Source organism: Lygodium microphyllum, chromosome 27 (assembly GCF_053477565.2).
Source record: "Lygodium microphyllum isolate KBCC chromosome 27, Lygodium_microphyllum_v1.1.10, whole genome shotgun sequence".
Classification (NCBI taxonomy): Eukaryota; Viridiplantae; Streptophyta; class Polypodiopsida; order Schizaeales; family Lygodiaceae; genus Lygodium; species Lygodium microphyllum.
In genome coordinates, this window is record NC_141161.1 from 83,111,718 (window position 1) to 83,129,213 (window position 17,496).

Below are 17,496 nucleotides of genomic sequence, written 5' to 3' on the forward strand. Positions count from 1 at the left end.
CTTTTCGGGCGTTTCATTAATTTAGTGTGTACATGGGTGATTCCATAGCGGGTGATTCCGCAAAATGCATATTAAATTAATAAACGTTTATGAGTTTAGAGTGCGCACTCGTAATAAATTAAGGTTAGGATTTATTTCTAACCAGTTGATTTATTTATGTAGCTGAAGACTGCTAGGTATTCACTTTTGTTGGTTTAATTGTGTTATTTTACTAACGATTGTGAATGCTTCAGTTGATGTGTAGAGATAGCAGCAGTGGCGGAGGAAAGCATTGGAGTCTAGCGGGTTTCCAACCTTTGGACTATATTTTGATAGGCGTCACACCTATATTTTGATTATGTCTATAGAGACATCGATTATTTATTTATTATTATTTTGTATGCGCTTATGCGCTTAGTTATGTTATTTTTATTTGAACATTGAGATTGGGCGTGCCAGACTCTTTGGGCACCGTCCATTAGCTTTATTTTCCTATTTTTGGTAGAAAGCAAACTCAAAAGCTAAAAGCTTGTCATATTTTTGTAATTGGGCTATTTTTGAGCAAAAAGATTGGAAATATATATTAAATACATGCTTTGTGAAGCGCTCACACAAGGCATGGGGGAGATTCAACCCAATTTGTCTCTTGTCTCATGTCGTGCTTGTTTTTACATTGGTTTTTGTGCTAAAAAGTAGAGTGCTTTGTTCTTGGGGACCTTTGGAAATTCACTAGGTGAGCTACCTGCGTCCGATCTGCGCACCATGACCCTAAAAAGATAGAAGCAATTTTGAAGTGGCTGATACTTAAAAATGTGTACGAATTATATTCTTTCTTAGGTCTTGCTAGCTTTTATAAAAAATTTGTGAGAAATTTTTCATTGGTTGCATTACCTTTGACAAAACTATTAAAGAAAGACATTGTGTATCATTGGTCCGACAATCAACAAAAGTCCTTTGATTTACTGAAACATGCTTTAACTCATGCTCATGTATTGTAATTACCTGACTTCAATAGACCATTTTTCCTAGTAGTCACTAATGCTAGTGGATCTAGATTAAGAGTAGTCATTATGCAAGATTCTCATCCCATAGCCTACTCTAGCTGAAAACTTAAACCCTCTGAACTTAAGTACTCTACCTATGATAAGGAATTGCTAGCTGTAATACAAGCTTTACGTCAATGGAAACACTATTTAATGGGATTTGCATTCATGATCAAAACTGACCAACAAAGCATTAAACATCTGCTTAGTCAACCATAAATATTTAATCGACACATTAAATGGGCTGCTTTTATTCAAAGTTTTCATCCACTCATACAATATCAACCCAGAAAAGAGAATGTACAGCTTTACGTCAATGGAAACACTATTTAATGGGATTTGCATTCATGATCAAAACTGACCAACAAAGCATTAAACATCTCCTTAGTCAACCATAGATATTTGACCGACACATTAAATGGGTTGCTTTTATTCAAAGTTTTCATCCACTCATACAATATCAACCCAGAAAATAGAATGTTGTTGCCGATGCTTTAAGAAGAATATTGATTATTCATAATATTTCTGTGATATATTTTGAATCTCTTCTCCTTATGAAAGATACTTATGATCGAGACCCTAGTTTTCAAGCCGATTGGAATAAATTAGTTGCAAATAATTGGATTTCCATTTATTCATTGTCTTACACTAATGGATTTATGTTTTATGAAAAAAAATCATGTGTAATTGTTCCATTTCGATTGTTTGTTTTGCATGAAATTCATTGTCCCCCATACCAAGGCCATAGAGGAATTATTTCTACTTTGCATACACTGATTAAAGATTTTTATTGGCCACACATGGAATTTGATGTATCTAACTTTGTATCTGAATGCTTAATTTGCCAAAAAGTTAAACGACACCATGGTAAACAATATGGTTTATTAATGCCTTTACCAATTCCAAAACGACCATGGAAACAGATCTCAATGGATTTTATCACTGGTTTACCTAACACTAAAGCTAATAATGATTTTATCACTGGTTTATTACGACCTTTTAGAGGCCAATTACTTGTACATCCTGTCTATGAAAACTCTCCTTTGTTAAAAGAAGAAACTGAAATCCTTGAATCTTAAACTATTCTAGATACTGACTTTATGACTACTAGAACTGGCTGTAGATATTCTAGATATCTAGTTAAGTTTAAAAATCACACTGTTAAAGAGGCCCAATGGATGCACGCTCGAGACCTAAGTGTTTACCCCTCTCACTGCTGGCTCTACATTGAGCTAATAGCAGTTGAGGACAATTGCTATCCCACCCCGGGGGTATGATGCCAAGATGTATATTCCATGGTGGATTTCGTGAGGTTTTGCGATGGATTTCATAAAATTTTATTTATTGCCGGGGCTCATACACAAGGTGGATTCCTTGTGCGAAAAGTCGATGGGGATGCCTGTCTTTTTCGAGCATCTTGTTAATTTAATGAACAAGTGGGTGATTCCATAGCGGGTGATTTCGTAAAATACATATTTAAATTAATAGACGTTTATGAGTTTAGAGTACGCACTCGTAATAAATTAAGGTTAGGATTGAGTTCTAACCAATTTATTTATTTTGTAGCTGAAGACTGCTAGGTATTCACTTTTTTCGGTTTAATTTTATTATTTTCTAACAATTGTGAATGCTTCAGTTGATGTGTAGAGTAGGCAAGGGTGGCATTGGGAAGCACTGGGCGATAGCGTGTATTCAAGTTATTTAGAAGAAATTATCATTTTTTATGGGCGCGCATCTTAGGCATGGCGCCAATATTTATTTTGACACGCTTATTTATTGAAGCGTCTAACATTTATTTATTATTTTGTATGCGCATGGATGCACGATTTAAATATTTGTTATTAGACATTGTATTTGGGCACCGCCCGACTCTTTGGGCGTCCAATAGCTTTAATTCTTTAGTGGGACAAAAGCAAGCACAAAAGCTAAAGCGTGCTAATTGTAAATTGGGCTATATTTTTTAGCTTGGAGATGAATAATATATCAAACATATGCTTTGTGGAGTGCTCACACAAGGCATGGGAGGAGATTGTACCCAATTAGTCTTTGGCTTCATATCATGCAAGTCTTCTCTCTTGTTTTTTGTGCAAAAATAGGGTTCTTTTATTCTTGGGGACCTTCCGGCACTCACTACGCACGCATACAACATCCGATCTATGCACCAGTTATGGTAGGTTAACTAGACCCTATTAGCTCTTCCGTATGCCAATGTGACATTGTAGTTGTGGGGAGAGGGGGGTTAGTTTGCTACCATTAGAGCCAAGTGCGACCGGGCTTCTATTATTCATGTGTGACCCCTTTCACCATCACACCTACTATGGAAAGAATCCAAAGTTGTATAAAAAATAAATTGAATAATGGTGGTCCTTGAATTGAAAATCCTTTTTTAAAAGAAAATTTTATTGGTTCGATTGATGTAGCAAAACAAAAAGCATTTCAAGTTGTATAGTTATGATAGCATGTAACCTATTAGTATCGAGTGAGCATCCTCTTTTGAGGGGGTGCTAATAAGGGAAGGTAAGGGTAAACCCCTTCCCCCTACTAACCTTGGTGCAACCATTGGGTTAGTGGGGGGAGCGGCATTCCACACTCCCCCATTAACCTTGAGTATACACAACATGGCACTTAACCAAGTGCATGTATGGGATGGGAAATAGCAAATTGCCATTTTGATTCCCCCCACATTAGAGACTCTATGTGGAAACTAAGTTTGTTACCATTTCATTTGTGTGCAACTAGCCACTAGGAAGAATTATCAAAGTGAAAGCATTCTAGGGCTCTACACTTGCCTTGCTAAGGGAACGTTCTCCTAGGCTTCATTCATTACACAGAGGATAGCCCGAGAGGATGTTACATATGGGCTCTGACTTTGTCACTTTGTCATGCGGCGTCTCTCTAGTCTCTATGCCCTTGAATCATATGCCAATTCCCCAATTCAAGGCTGCCATTTTGACCACCATGCAAGAGAATAGTATTGTGTTTCAATAGAAGACTCCAAGCATCAATGATTCAAAGGCTACATAAAGAGTGGGTGATATTAGGTAACCCTTTTTTTTAACACTTATGGCAATCCTTCTCTTTGGACCAAAGGGCATGTTACCAGTCATCTAGGAGATGCCTAGAAGGTAAACTACCACAATTATGGGGGTGCCAAACAAAGAAGCCCTTCAAGACATTCTAATGCATGAAGAGCAACAACTTCCCTAGCATAGCACCATCCAAATACTAAAGAGATTCTCCATGGTTCATCTCTTGGAGATGTGCCAAATGCTATTAACAAAGCAAACAAACATATGAAATAGGAAAGAAAAGATTGGAGCTACAAAAACCCAAATCAAGACAAATTTCTAGTAGAAAACAAGACAAGTTTGCAACAAAGATATTGTCCCAATCTATGTTTCCTCTACAGGATTTTGGTATATGGACTAATATTTATGAATCCATAACTTTGATTGGGCTCTATCATGGTGCATGAACACCAACAAACTTTCTAAAGTTGTGCGTAAGAAACAACCGAGAATCTAGGGTATAGACTTCAAGAAGTGTAGTACTCGCTCAAACAACTCATTCTTTGTTCTACTTAAGTAAGAATAAATAGTATTAAATGTGTTGGCAATCCATGCTTAAAAACTCTCCACTCTCTCTCTCTCTTTTGATGGACCCAAGATTTTCACTCTTTAGGCCCTAAACCCACCAGTCATTGAACTACTTGCACAAGCATTGAGAAGCCATTCTTACCACTTTCCATTGTTTAATGAAATGCATACTATGCTTTCATTTCTACTCTACGAAGCAAACATGACAACAAGTTCAAATAATTTGTGCGAGAAAACTAAATATTGTGTATTCTTTGCTCTACACAAGATTGAGGGTAAATATTTTTAATGGGTTTTTTGAATTTTTTGAGAATAATAATAATAATAATAATCCTAATCTAGCCTAATCTGTACGCATTCTTATCCATAAAAAACTACTTGCATTTGAATTTGGCCTTCCTAAATAGCCATGTGTGTTTCAAATTAGTTATGCCTTCTCAAATAGAAAGCAAAGGCTCAATCCCTTTTTGAGCAATACAACATCCTATTCCTACATAGCATTGAAAATATGAGCAACTTCAAGAGAATATATCACGTCTTTGTATCTTAGCAATAGAACCAATATGTTGGGCTCTACAAACTCAATGGTGGCGCATTGGCAAAACTCTTATTGTTTCAAGAACTTTCACTCTCTCTATGGCTCAAGCTACCTCTCACATATCGAGACTATACATTGGCTTTGAATTAAATATGCTGTCTAGTAAGTCTATATGTACTATAATATTCCATGGGATAAATAGGGAAATCCCATGCATGCATCTCAATATCCCATGCCTAGCAAGTCAATACGCACTAAAATATTCATTGGGATAAATAGGGAACTCCCATGCATGCATTTCAATATCCCATGGGCAAGCCATGAAGGTGCAGTCTAAAGATAAAGCATTATAAGTAGACAAGAGAGAGACCTAAGGGTTGAGGTTGTCCACCTAAAAGGAAATCCTAACCTAAATAAAGATGGATAGAGAGCTCATTTGTATGTGCAAACTTAAGATCCCTTTGCTTCATTCTTCTCATTTCTTACTTCCACCATACCCAAAGCTTGAGAGAGAGAGAGAGAGAGAGAGAGAGAGAGAGAGAGAGAGAGAGAGAGAGAGAGAGAGAGAGAGAGAGAGAGAGAGAGAGAGAGAGAGAGAGAGAGAGTGTGTGTGTGTGTGTGTGTGTGTGTGTGTGTGTGTGTGTAAGAGAGAGCGTGAGGTGCTAGGGGAACCTCTCTATTCCATTCTTTACTTTCTTCTTCTTCTCTTCTTCTTCTTCATCAACCGTCACCGTATGGGAAGCTTAGAGATAATTATAGCCTCATCTTGAGAGAAAGAGAGTGAGAGAGTATGAGGGAGAGTGTGAGGAATGAAGGAGGAGAAACTTTTTCCCATTCTTGCTTCATTTCTTTTTCCCCTTGCTTCTCTCCTTGGAGCCAAAGGTAGCTTGATCCATAGAGAGAGTAAAAGCTCTTGAAAAAATGCCATTGAGTTTGTAAAAACCAACATTTTGGTTATGTTTCCAAGAAAAAGACAAAATCTATTCTCTTGAAGGTGCTCACATTCTTAATCTACACCTTAGCCTTACCTTGAGAGGAAGAGAGTGAGAGTGTAAAGGAGAGTGAGTGAAGAGTGTAAGGATGAGAGGAGGAATCAAGGAGGAGAAGCTTCTTCCCCATTCTTGCTTTATTTATTCTTCCTCATGCTTATCTTCTCATCATGGTTACTAATTATGGAGGTGAAGGTGACTCAATTTTAAGAGGTAACTTGAGAGCTCCAATAAAGCATCACTTGAACCATGAGACTAATATCAAAACTTCTTTCCACAAGATAAACCACATAGGAAATGTAAGTTTTGATGAGTCTATTGTATAGTTGATAGAGTGAATTGTATATATACATGGCTAGGGGAAATAGACCTCTTAGTGAGGGAAAAAGTGCCATGATAGTCCGAAGTGTGTTCCCAAATATGACTGCCAAATTTGAGTATTCATTCCCCTTAGGATTGTTACAGTGAGCAACAACTAGCACTCATATATTGGAATGTGCCAAATCCAATGGCTATGATCAATCTATAAAAGGGAGTAAGCCTAAAACTTAGAACTTCTCACAAGGTCTTTGTGTAAAAGCATCTACAAGGTTGTCTTGGGTTACATATAGGCTAAGTTGATTTCTCCTATAGGGAATCTATCCCTAATAAAATGATAATGCACCTCAACATGCTTAGTGAGAGCATGGAACACTAGCTTCCATAAAACTACTAACACACTCTAACTATTATTGAAGATGGTGGTGGCAAATGGTTGTCCAACAACCAAATTAGCCAAAAGCTATGTAAGACAAAGATAATTAGCCATAGATATGAAAGCTTCCTTGTACTTAGCTTCACAACTAGAAGTGGCCAAAGTGGGCTTCTTCTTACTCAACTACAATATACATGACTCACAAAGCATGAAGCAAAAACTACTTGTAGATCCTTTAGTGTCATAACAACCATCCTTTCAAAAGCCAAAAAAGCATGTAAATTTGGTGATAATGATCCTCCCTTGAGATAAAATAGCCTAAGGTATGGAGTCCCACTGAAATGTAGTGAGAGATATGCTTCTTTGCCTACCAATGCTTGATATCAAGGTTATGCATAGATCTCCTTAGTTTTTAGATTACAAATTGAATATCTAGCCTCATAGTAAATATATAAATAAAGCATCCAATAAGCTACTAATAGAGAAGGACATCAAAGTAGTATTTGCCATCACGAAGATTCAACTTCAAACTTTTCTACGTAAATAGCACCTACATCACATTGCTTGAACTAAATGCCCAACTAAAGATGCAATAGGCCCAAATATAATATGTCAAGAGTGGAATTCAAATTAGCAATATGTCTCATTAGAACCAATGATCAACATGTCATTGATACAAACCACATGATTAGAGACACATCACTATCATGTTTGATATATAAGGTGTTCTTAGGTGGACTATTGAGTATGTATATATTTTCTCATACCAAGCCCAAGGTACTTGGTTTAGACCATCAATTTGCACACCTTATTTCATGGCCCTTTTGAACACAACCACAAGATTGAAATACATATAATTCCTCATGTAAAACACCATTTAGAAAATTTAATATCTAAACTATTGCGCATTTGAACCATTATGAGCCATTAATGTGAAAATGCTGTGAATTGATGTCATATGGTAAGTGGGAGCAAAAGGTCTCATTAAAGTCCATGCATAGCCTTTTCTCACAGCTCTAACTTTATAGCAATCAACACTACCATCTAGCTTACATTTCAATTTGTAAGCCGACTTAGTACCCATGGCATTTTCACCAAAAGCCAAATCAGACAAGAACCATGTGCCATTTTTAACAATATTGTCATAGTAGATTGCATAGTAGATATCCAATTGTCAAAACTCTGTGCCTCTTTAAAAGAAACAAGTTCATCCTCATCACACATTTTGGAAACAACAAGTATAAAGCAATCCAATGCATAAGGCACACCATGAGAGCTAGAATGAGTTCAACTTGATAAAGATGCATCTAATCTATTGTTATGTAATGTTTGCACTATCCATTTTGGCACACTTCTCAACTAGTGCATCATTCACATCTACATAAGAAATAGATAATATATTCATTAAAAAAGTGCATAGGTTGAAAATTTGCATTGTTTGGTGCTACATTAAATATTGCCTCATTTTGGTGCTACACCTTAACTACTAATTAGTGAGGTAACAAAGTGTCATTTATATCTTGTGAAATATGTTTCATTGCTACATGAAAGTAAAGGTTGCACAAAATCTTGTATGGACCTCACAAATAACCAAATGTACCTAGTTTATGGATGCTATAACATGTAACCATTGCTTTGTAAATTGTAACTAATAAAGACACATTTCATGGCATTGTCAGCTAATGATTTGTGATGTTGCATGTGTATTAATGCAAAGGCATGCACATAAAAATGCACAAGTGAGTAATAAATGACATTTTCTATATTGAGTCTCATATGGAGTGATAAGTTGCAATTCAGTGAAACACACATTTCGAACATAAGTTACACACATAATAGCCTCAAGCTAGAAACCATGTGACAAAGCTTGGCTTTTGATCATACTTCATGCCATCTCCATTGGATGCAAATTTTCTCTCAAGCATACCATTTTATTGAGGTATATATGGCACAATAGATTGGTATTTTGCTATGAGTTTTGCCAAAAATGTATTAAACTCTCTAGATATACACTCCTACCCCCCCATTGATGAGCCTTTTATAGATAGACTACAATAAGAAGGTAAATAAGTGAGTTCGATGCATTCATTTGGAGAGCTTGCAATGGTTATGTAAGAGGTAGCCATAGCTCCACACCAAGTGATAGTACATGAGCAAGTACTTCGAAGCATTGCATGAAGTAGCATAGGGTGGATCAAGAGGTGATCAGCCTTGGATCCCTCATTCATATCATTCATTTCAAGCAAATAGCTTTGTCAATCACCATAATTGGCTTACAAGTTGGGCCAAGGAGTCAATTGTTCATACCCAATGTCAAAATCTAATAGGTGCTATCAATTAGCCATACTAGACCCAATTAGAGTTAGCCCTATTATGTCAACTCCAACTTGATTTTGACTCAAGCAAGATCACTTCCCTAACACCTCAACATGACCCCATTAGGAGTACAAGGACACAAGAGTCACACCACCAACCTCGAGGTGAATCCCAACAATAGAGGATCCTCTCTCGGCCTAGGGCACAATGAGGACTTACAACTCACATAAAGACCATCAATAACACAAGTAAATTGCGAATTTGCACCCTCCACTTTATCTTAGTCATAGTTGACCACTCCATTTAATGAGGATACTTGTACCAAGGAAGTTCTCATAACACTCAGGATAGGCAAATGGAACTCATCATAGCTAAGAGTTTGAAGATCGAAAATCCTTATGATCAAATGGTCACAATTCAAGATGGTTTAGGTACTTAAAGAGGACCTACCCTCTTGAATTTCTTTTGGTCATCAAGAAAGGCTACCAAGATGTGGTGAGCAAGATAATGGTGTGCACTCACATTATTTGGGGAAAACCAAAAGCCCAATTGTGCACCATGCACTCGCATTCACATTGAGTGGAAATAATTTCTTGATGTAAAAAAGGAACTCATAATTGAATAAAAAAGGAACAACAAGAGAAACTAGGATCAATCGAGAAAGACCAAGTGAGGAAACTGAGACTACAAAACTATACAATTAGCCTTATGAAGTACCCTATTGTGAGGAAAGAAAAACGCATAAAGAGTAATAATCTAAGAGAGAGACATATAAGAAAGATATGAGTGTTGGATGCGTCTTGTTAGCCAACAAGTGCTACCTTGGTGACATATGTCCCAATCCTAATTGACTAACACACCAATCACTGACAAATAAATGAGCATTCATAGGGCATACCGAACTAAGAGCAATGTAGATTTAGAAAGAGCACTAGAAACTGTTATCAATCTAGTTGAACTTCTAACAATTTAGCCAATGAGTAGAGTAGCATGCCATTAGCGACTTCAATCCTAACCAGAGTAGGAATTGTACCTAACACCAAAAACCAAAGTAAAATCCCAATAGTCACAAAAAAGTTGAGAAATACAAGGCAATAGATGACCCTGTATTTAGTTTCGTTGGGTTTGTTTTGTTTTATTTTGGTATGTTTTCTTTCTGTTTGAGAGGTTATGATTGTAGATAAGTGGTTTGAGAAATGATTAAGAGTGATTTGTATGGGTTTTTATAGTTTAAGTTTGGTTTTGGTTTGAGTTATATTGTTTTTATACCTTCTGTAGTGTATTGTTGAGCTTCTGTGTGCCTTTTGTTGCCTTCTGTATGCTTCTTTAAGTGTTCTAATGGATGAATGTTTAACTTGGGGATGTTTTCTAATCTTGAAAAGAGAATAATGGAAGCTCTTAATAGCTCAAAGAAGTAGCTAATAAAGACTTGAAGAGAAGATTAAAGTAACAGTGATACTAATAAGCTCTCAAGGGACACTCTAGTGTCTCTAGTGCCTCTTCTTATATCAGGCATACCTCTTGGGAGGGGTATCCATGACTAAGAGAGGATTATTGAGTGTGGTTCTTTTTTATTCTTATGTATTATTGAGAGAGACCATATGTGAGAGAGATAGTATATGGGAGATAGCCAATTTCTATGAAGAAACATTGTATCTACATGAGAGGGATTGAGAGAAAGACTATCAATATGATGAAATATGAGCACTATATGATGATTTACACAAAGTTGAGAATTCATTTGCATTCTTTTTGTTCTTTGATGGTTTCTATGCAAAATATGTTGAAGATTTGTTGTAATAAATCCGTGGGAGATTCACTACATGATCCTGCATGAAGATTGGTTTTTTTGGGCGTTCTTTTTCTTCTTATGGGATGATTAAAGTATGAATAACATGCATGTTGGTGTGACAATATATATTTTCTCATAGTAGTTTTTCCATTTTCTTGGTGTTCCTCTTGGGGCTTCACTTTGATGTAGTCATCTGCATCATTGATCCATTTGAAGAAGAGAATAATAGATTCCCAAAGTGAACACCCAATAATATTTTGTGAATGTTTGGATAATGTATCATGATGTGTGGTTAAACTATAGGATAGAGCTATTTTTACATCAAAATTTATGGCATATGGCATCACATGCACATTTGGTGAATAGGCCAAAGTAGTTCAACGGCCATACAAAGACTTGATATCTTTTTTACCATCTATTTCTTATGAGTTTTTGTAAAAACAAAAAATCCTTAAGGGGATGGTTATCTTTCCCTTCTTGAAATAATTGCATGAAGGATGGGACACGTAGGTGAGTTGTGGCTAATTGATGAGAAATTATCACGTGTAGGCATTGAGTATTCCATGGTGGTAACTTGCCATACCTTTTCACCTAGAAGTAGAACCCCATCTTACCTCTTGTGTTTCCCAATGGCTAGCTAGGATGTTATTTCCCTTCCTCTTTTAGAAAGGCTAAGGGAATGAGGGAAGTCTATACTATTGCACAAGGGTGGTTAAGGGCGAAAGTGTTTCCAACTTTGGGCAAGCCTTTGTGTTCTCAAAAGGGAAATTAAACTTTTTTAAATGTAGAACATATACTTTAGAATATCTCTTGATTATTTAATCCATTCAACGTGAGTGATTGTCTTCTTCAATGCATTTTTGAAGATCTTGTACTAATGCCTTAAGATTTGCAATGGTTGCTAGTGGATTACTGAAGTGGGTTTGATACAATGTGATCCAATAAGTAATATCAAGCTATAAAAACAATAGGAATTTAGAATCAACATCTATATTTAAGCATTTCTATCAATGTCAATAATTATCTTATAGAAATTATGGTTCTTTCTACATGTGAATTATCCTTTCATAAATGTTGGAGGTGTAGGAAGGGGATAACTATAGCTTAGCATATCTTCTACAAAAAATCAAGGAGTGATTTTTTCCTTTGCTAGATATGTAATTCCATTAGGAAAATTGACCATGGTTGTTTAAATAATACCGCGGTCCATGATGCTTGTATTACCAAATTACAAGAATCATAATTAGAACATTCAAGTTGTCGATTTAAACTTCTATCATAAAAATTGATATAAGGCAGGGTCATATATACAAAAAATATGAGAACGACAAAGTCAAATTACCATATACACAAAAAGAATGGATACAACACCATAGAGAAGATTCAATATAATGCTATATTAGAAGTTCAACTACCATCAATCCTACATCTCTTCAAACATATATAATTAAGCCAAACAACACTAGTTATGATAAGGGGATGAGTTTGGTACCTCTAAGCCCATAATAACAAGGGCTTAGTCAAGAACAACACACATGAATGGGTCGTGTAATGTCCACCCCCCCTTCATGTGAATTGGCACACAGGAGGGGGTGAGTTTAAAGGATTTAAAAGCTTAGTATTTCTATAATAGAGAAAGTGTGAAAAGATTGAAAATGAACTAGACATCGACTAATAATGTGCCACCACCACCCTCCTCAACCCCATTGTTGCTTCAATCATGAAGACACCATACATTTGTGTGATTGGAGATGTCCTCTGAATTATCACTACTTGCTCGACATTGGCATCCAAGTTGCCATGCCACCACATATGCTAGGATTGATGCTATTGAGAAGATGGGCTGAAAATAGACCATAAGCTATGCAAGGGTAAAGGAAATAGCCTTTAAGAAAAGCATATAGAATCCTTAGCTAAGGCTTTCCAAGACTAGTTTTTCAATCAAGTGCCAATTGCTGATACATGAAGAGAGAGAGGGGGGGGCTTAGAAGAAGTGGAATGAAGGAAGAGTAGAAGAGATAGAGGGAGAAGGAGAAGAGACAAGAAGAAGAGAGATGGGGAATAGAAGATCAAAAGAGGTGAAGGAGTAGAAGGAAAGGAGAGTAGAAGATAGAGAGAAGGAAGAGAAGAGAAGATAGAAGAAGAAGATAGGGAAGGAGAAGAAAAGAAGAAGAAGAAGATAGTGTAGGAAGAAGAGGAGTGGATAGTAAAGAGAGGAAGAGAAAAGAGGGAAGAAGAGGAGGAGGAGAAGGGAAGGGAGAAGAGGAGATAAGGAAGGGAAGGAGTAGTGGTAGAGGGAGGCAGAAAGGATAGGAGAAGAAGGGGGGGAATAGAATAGGAGATAAGAAAGAGAGAGAGAGAGAGAGAGAGAGAGAGAGAGAGAGAGAGAGAGAGAGAGAGAGAGAGAGAGAGAGAGAGAGAGAGAGAGAGAGAGAGAGAGAGAGAGAGAGAGAGAGAGATCAAAGAAGGATAAAAGAAGACTGGAAGTTATGCTAGAATCTAAGAGCTATCCAAGCACTGTCACAAGGATTAGTCAAGGAAGCAAAGGAGTTAAGAGTTGGAATCACACCGAAGAGGAGCATTTCGAATACAAAGCACTTGATTGTGACTATGTTGTCTATTCAACCTACATCGCAAACTTTCTAGGTGCTGTCTAACTTAGTAAGTATGTTGCTAGATAAACAAGCTAGTTGGATCATAAATATCATTAGACTTAGGCTAGATCATTACACTTGGATTGGATTAGAGTTAGAAATTGGCAGGCCCATGTGCTAGTTTGACTTTATTACCTAAACTAGTTTGCTTTCACATACCATGATGGAACAATCATACCAAGTAAATATTATTCATGGAATTGAAATGTAGAGAGTTATGCATGGATTGCACATGATAAAGCTCAAAAGTGAGAAGGATCGAAGCTTGCTTGGAAGAGCTATGGTGGGAGAGCAAGAGTAAGAAAGAGAGAGAGACAAAATGGGAACTCCAACAGTCACAATGTGTGACCTAGCCTTCCTTTATTCAAATTGTCACTAAAAGAATAAAGAATAAAGTGATGGTGACGAGCGTCCGCCACTTGCAGTGTGCAGTGGCAGGTACTGTCAGTGTAGCAATACACGGGTGGCTAGGTAGAGGTACCTTTACCTCCAACAATCTCCCACTTAAAGGAAAATCTGCCCCAGCGGGGAGTGAAAAGAAAAAGAAAAGACAGTACAATGTACACATGTACAATAGGATGAGGAAAAACATCATCTCATCCAACGCCCATCAATCTCTTGAGGAAGGCAAAGTGCTCAGTAGTGAGGCTTTTCGTGAGCAGATCTGCAGGATTTTCGTCAGTGGAGATCTTGACAAGGTCAACAGACTTGTCCTCCACGACCCCCTGGATGAAGCGATACCTCACCTCAATGTGTTTTGTCTTCGCATGGAAGACTAGATTCTTGGCTACCTGAATAACACTCATAAAATCTGAATGCAACATAGGTATAGTATCAATCCGAAGGTTATGAACCAAACTGCCCAACCATATGGCTTCCTTGCAAGCCTCAGTGGTTGCAACATACTCAGCCTCAATGGTAGAGAGAGGCGTACACTTATGAACCCTGGACATCTAAGAAATAGCACCTCCAGCATAGGTGATACATAGCCAAAAGTTGGACTTTCTACTATCTGCATGTCCGGCATAATCAGAGTCTATGTAGCCCACAACTCGTGTATCCTGGCTGCCATAGCAAATATACATATCTATTGTGCCCTTCAGGAATCACATGATACCCTTCACGGCATCCCAATGTTTATTGCCAAGAGTAGCCATATAGCATGCCACAACACCAACTACAAAGGCAATATCTGGATGAGTGGCTATTATGGAATACATCAAACTGCCCATGGCTGATGCATAAGGGATTTGGGCCATCTCGGCCCTCTACTCATCTATCCGTGGACAACTGTCCATGGACAATCGGCCTGTGAGACTTTCACATAAGAAGGTAATGGACACCCAATAGGCTTTATGTCCTGCATGAGGAAATGCTCAAGGACGTTATGAATGTACTCCCTCTGTGAGAGATAGAGTAACCCCTGATGCATGTCTCGCTTAATGCGCATACCAAGCATGTGAGAGGCTTGTCCTAAATCCTTCATCTCAAAGCTCTTCTTCAGCTGAGATTTAAGAGCATCTAGCTCATCATGAGCTTTCCTTGGTATCAGCATATCATCCACATAAAGTAACAAAATAAGCAATGAGCCATCATGGGCTTTTTTCATGTAAAGATATGGATCCATAGCACTCATGCTGTAGCCTTGTGACTGCATAAAGGCATCAAACTTATGATAACACTCCCTAGGTGCCCTTTTCAAGCCATAAAAACTTTTCTTTAATTTGCACACTAGGTGCTCCCTGCTAGGTTCTGCAAAGCCCTTAGGCTGCTACTCCATGTATATCTCATCATGAAAATCCCCATGCAAGCATGCAATCTTGACATCCATCTGATACAGGTCTAAGTCAAGCTATGTGATTAAGGCCAAAACCAAGTGTAGGGTGGTTATCTTTACCATAGTAGAAAAGACTTCATCAAAGTTAACTCCATGCTCTTGTTTAAAACCCTTAGCAACAAGTCTTGCATTATAAGCCGGCCTGGGGTTTCCAGGGGTACTTTTCAGCTTGTACACCCGTTTTCATGGCAAAGCCTTCTTGCCGTTAAGCAATGCAACCAAATTCCAATTCATACTCTTATGCACGGAGTCCATCTCATACTGCATAGCCCTCTCCCATGAGTGACTTTCACCCCTGTGCATAGCCTCATCATAGGTGAGAGGCTCTCCTGCATCTGTAGCCAATACATAATGCATCGAGGGCTCAAATCTATCAGGTAGATGTCTAGCTCTAGTAGACCGTCTCACTGCAGGCTCTGTTGCATATCCAGTATCATGTCCAACACCCTAGCCATGTGTATCAACTACTGTTGCAGGCTATCCAACTGGCTGTGTAGGAGTACGAGACTCCTCCTGGAATATAACCATGTGTATCTCGACCACCTTCTCAAGTTGCTTATGCATCTTGTCTTCATGGAAGACTACATCATGGCTGTGGATGACTTTCCATGCTTGCAGATCCCAGGAGCAGTAACCTATCTCACCTGCATCTCCATACCCAAGGAAAATGCATTTGACACTCTGAGGATCCACCTTAGTATTCTTGTCTTTGGGCACATGACAGAATGTCTCACATCCAAAGACACGTAGATGCACATAAGACGGAAGTTTCCCAGTCCATACCTCCTTTGCAACTTGGAAATCCAAACCATTGGAAGGTGATCTATTTATGATATGCACAGCTGTACTAACTGCCTCAACCCAAAAGCTCTGTGGTAGGCCTGCATGGCTAAGCATATTGCTTACACGCTCCTGGATGGTTCTATTCATCCGCTCAGCCAAACCATTCTAGGGTGGGATATAGGGGGTAGTCAATTGATGCTTAATACCCCTCTCATCACATAGCTGCTCAAAGGCACGTGACACATATTCTCCCCTATTGTTAGTTCTAAGGCATTTCAGTCTATGCCTAGTCTGGTTCTCAACCAATGCAAGTCATCTCTGAAACACTACCAAGACATCTGACTTAAGCTTAATGGGGTAAGCCTAGACTTTACGCGAAAAATCATCAATGAATGTCACAAAATACTTTACACCACCCATAGCCTGACAGGGCATGGACCCACAGACATCCGAATGTACCAATGCCAAGGGCTGACTCATGCATATCCTACTAGACTTCTTATGCATATTCCTAGTGTGTCTGCCATAAAGACAATGCTCACATGAATCAAAACATGCATAGTCAAGGGGCGGTAAGTACTGAAAGAATTTTCATTCCCTTCAAGGACATATGGCCCAAATGGGAATGTCAAAGAGATACATGTGGGATGGAATCCAATGACAAAACATGGTCAACAGAGGACCCATCAACTACATGAAGATAGAGGTTGCCAACGTTAGTACCTCTAGCAAGCACAAGTCTACCATGAGTGATCTTCTAAGCAAAATTCCCAAAAGAAACATAAAACCCAGCATCATCAAGCTACCTTGCAGACATAAGACTGCATGTAAACATAGGTACATGACGTACATCCTATAACAAAAAAGTACTACCAGTAGAGAACTGCAATCGTACATCCCCAATGCCAACAATAGCAAGTGACATGTCATCATCCAAGTGAACTAAACCAGAGACAGTGCAGTCGGAGTGAAACCACTCACGGCATGGTGTAACATGAAATGAAGCACTAGAATCCAAAAGCCAATACTGCACATACATAGAGTGAACCTCGATCAACAGCGTAGCATCAAAGAACTAGCTGCAAGTATGTACTCCGCATTGGAGTCATCAGCCTACATGACATTTATCTTCTCGATTTTCACACTGGATTTTATAGGTACTATGCTGCGATCAAAGGACTTTTCATGTACTTTGTCTTTCCCCTTCTCTTTGCGCTTCTCATTGCGCAATTCATGACACTGCGAGCGTATATGACCCTTCTTGCCACAATGATG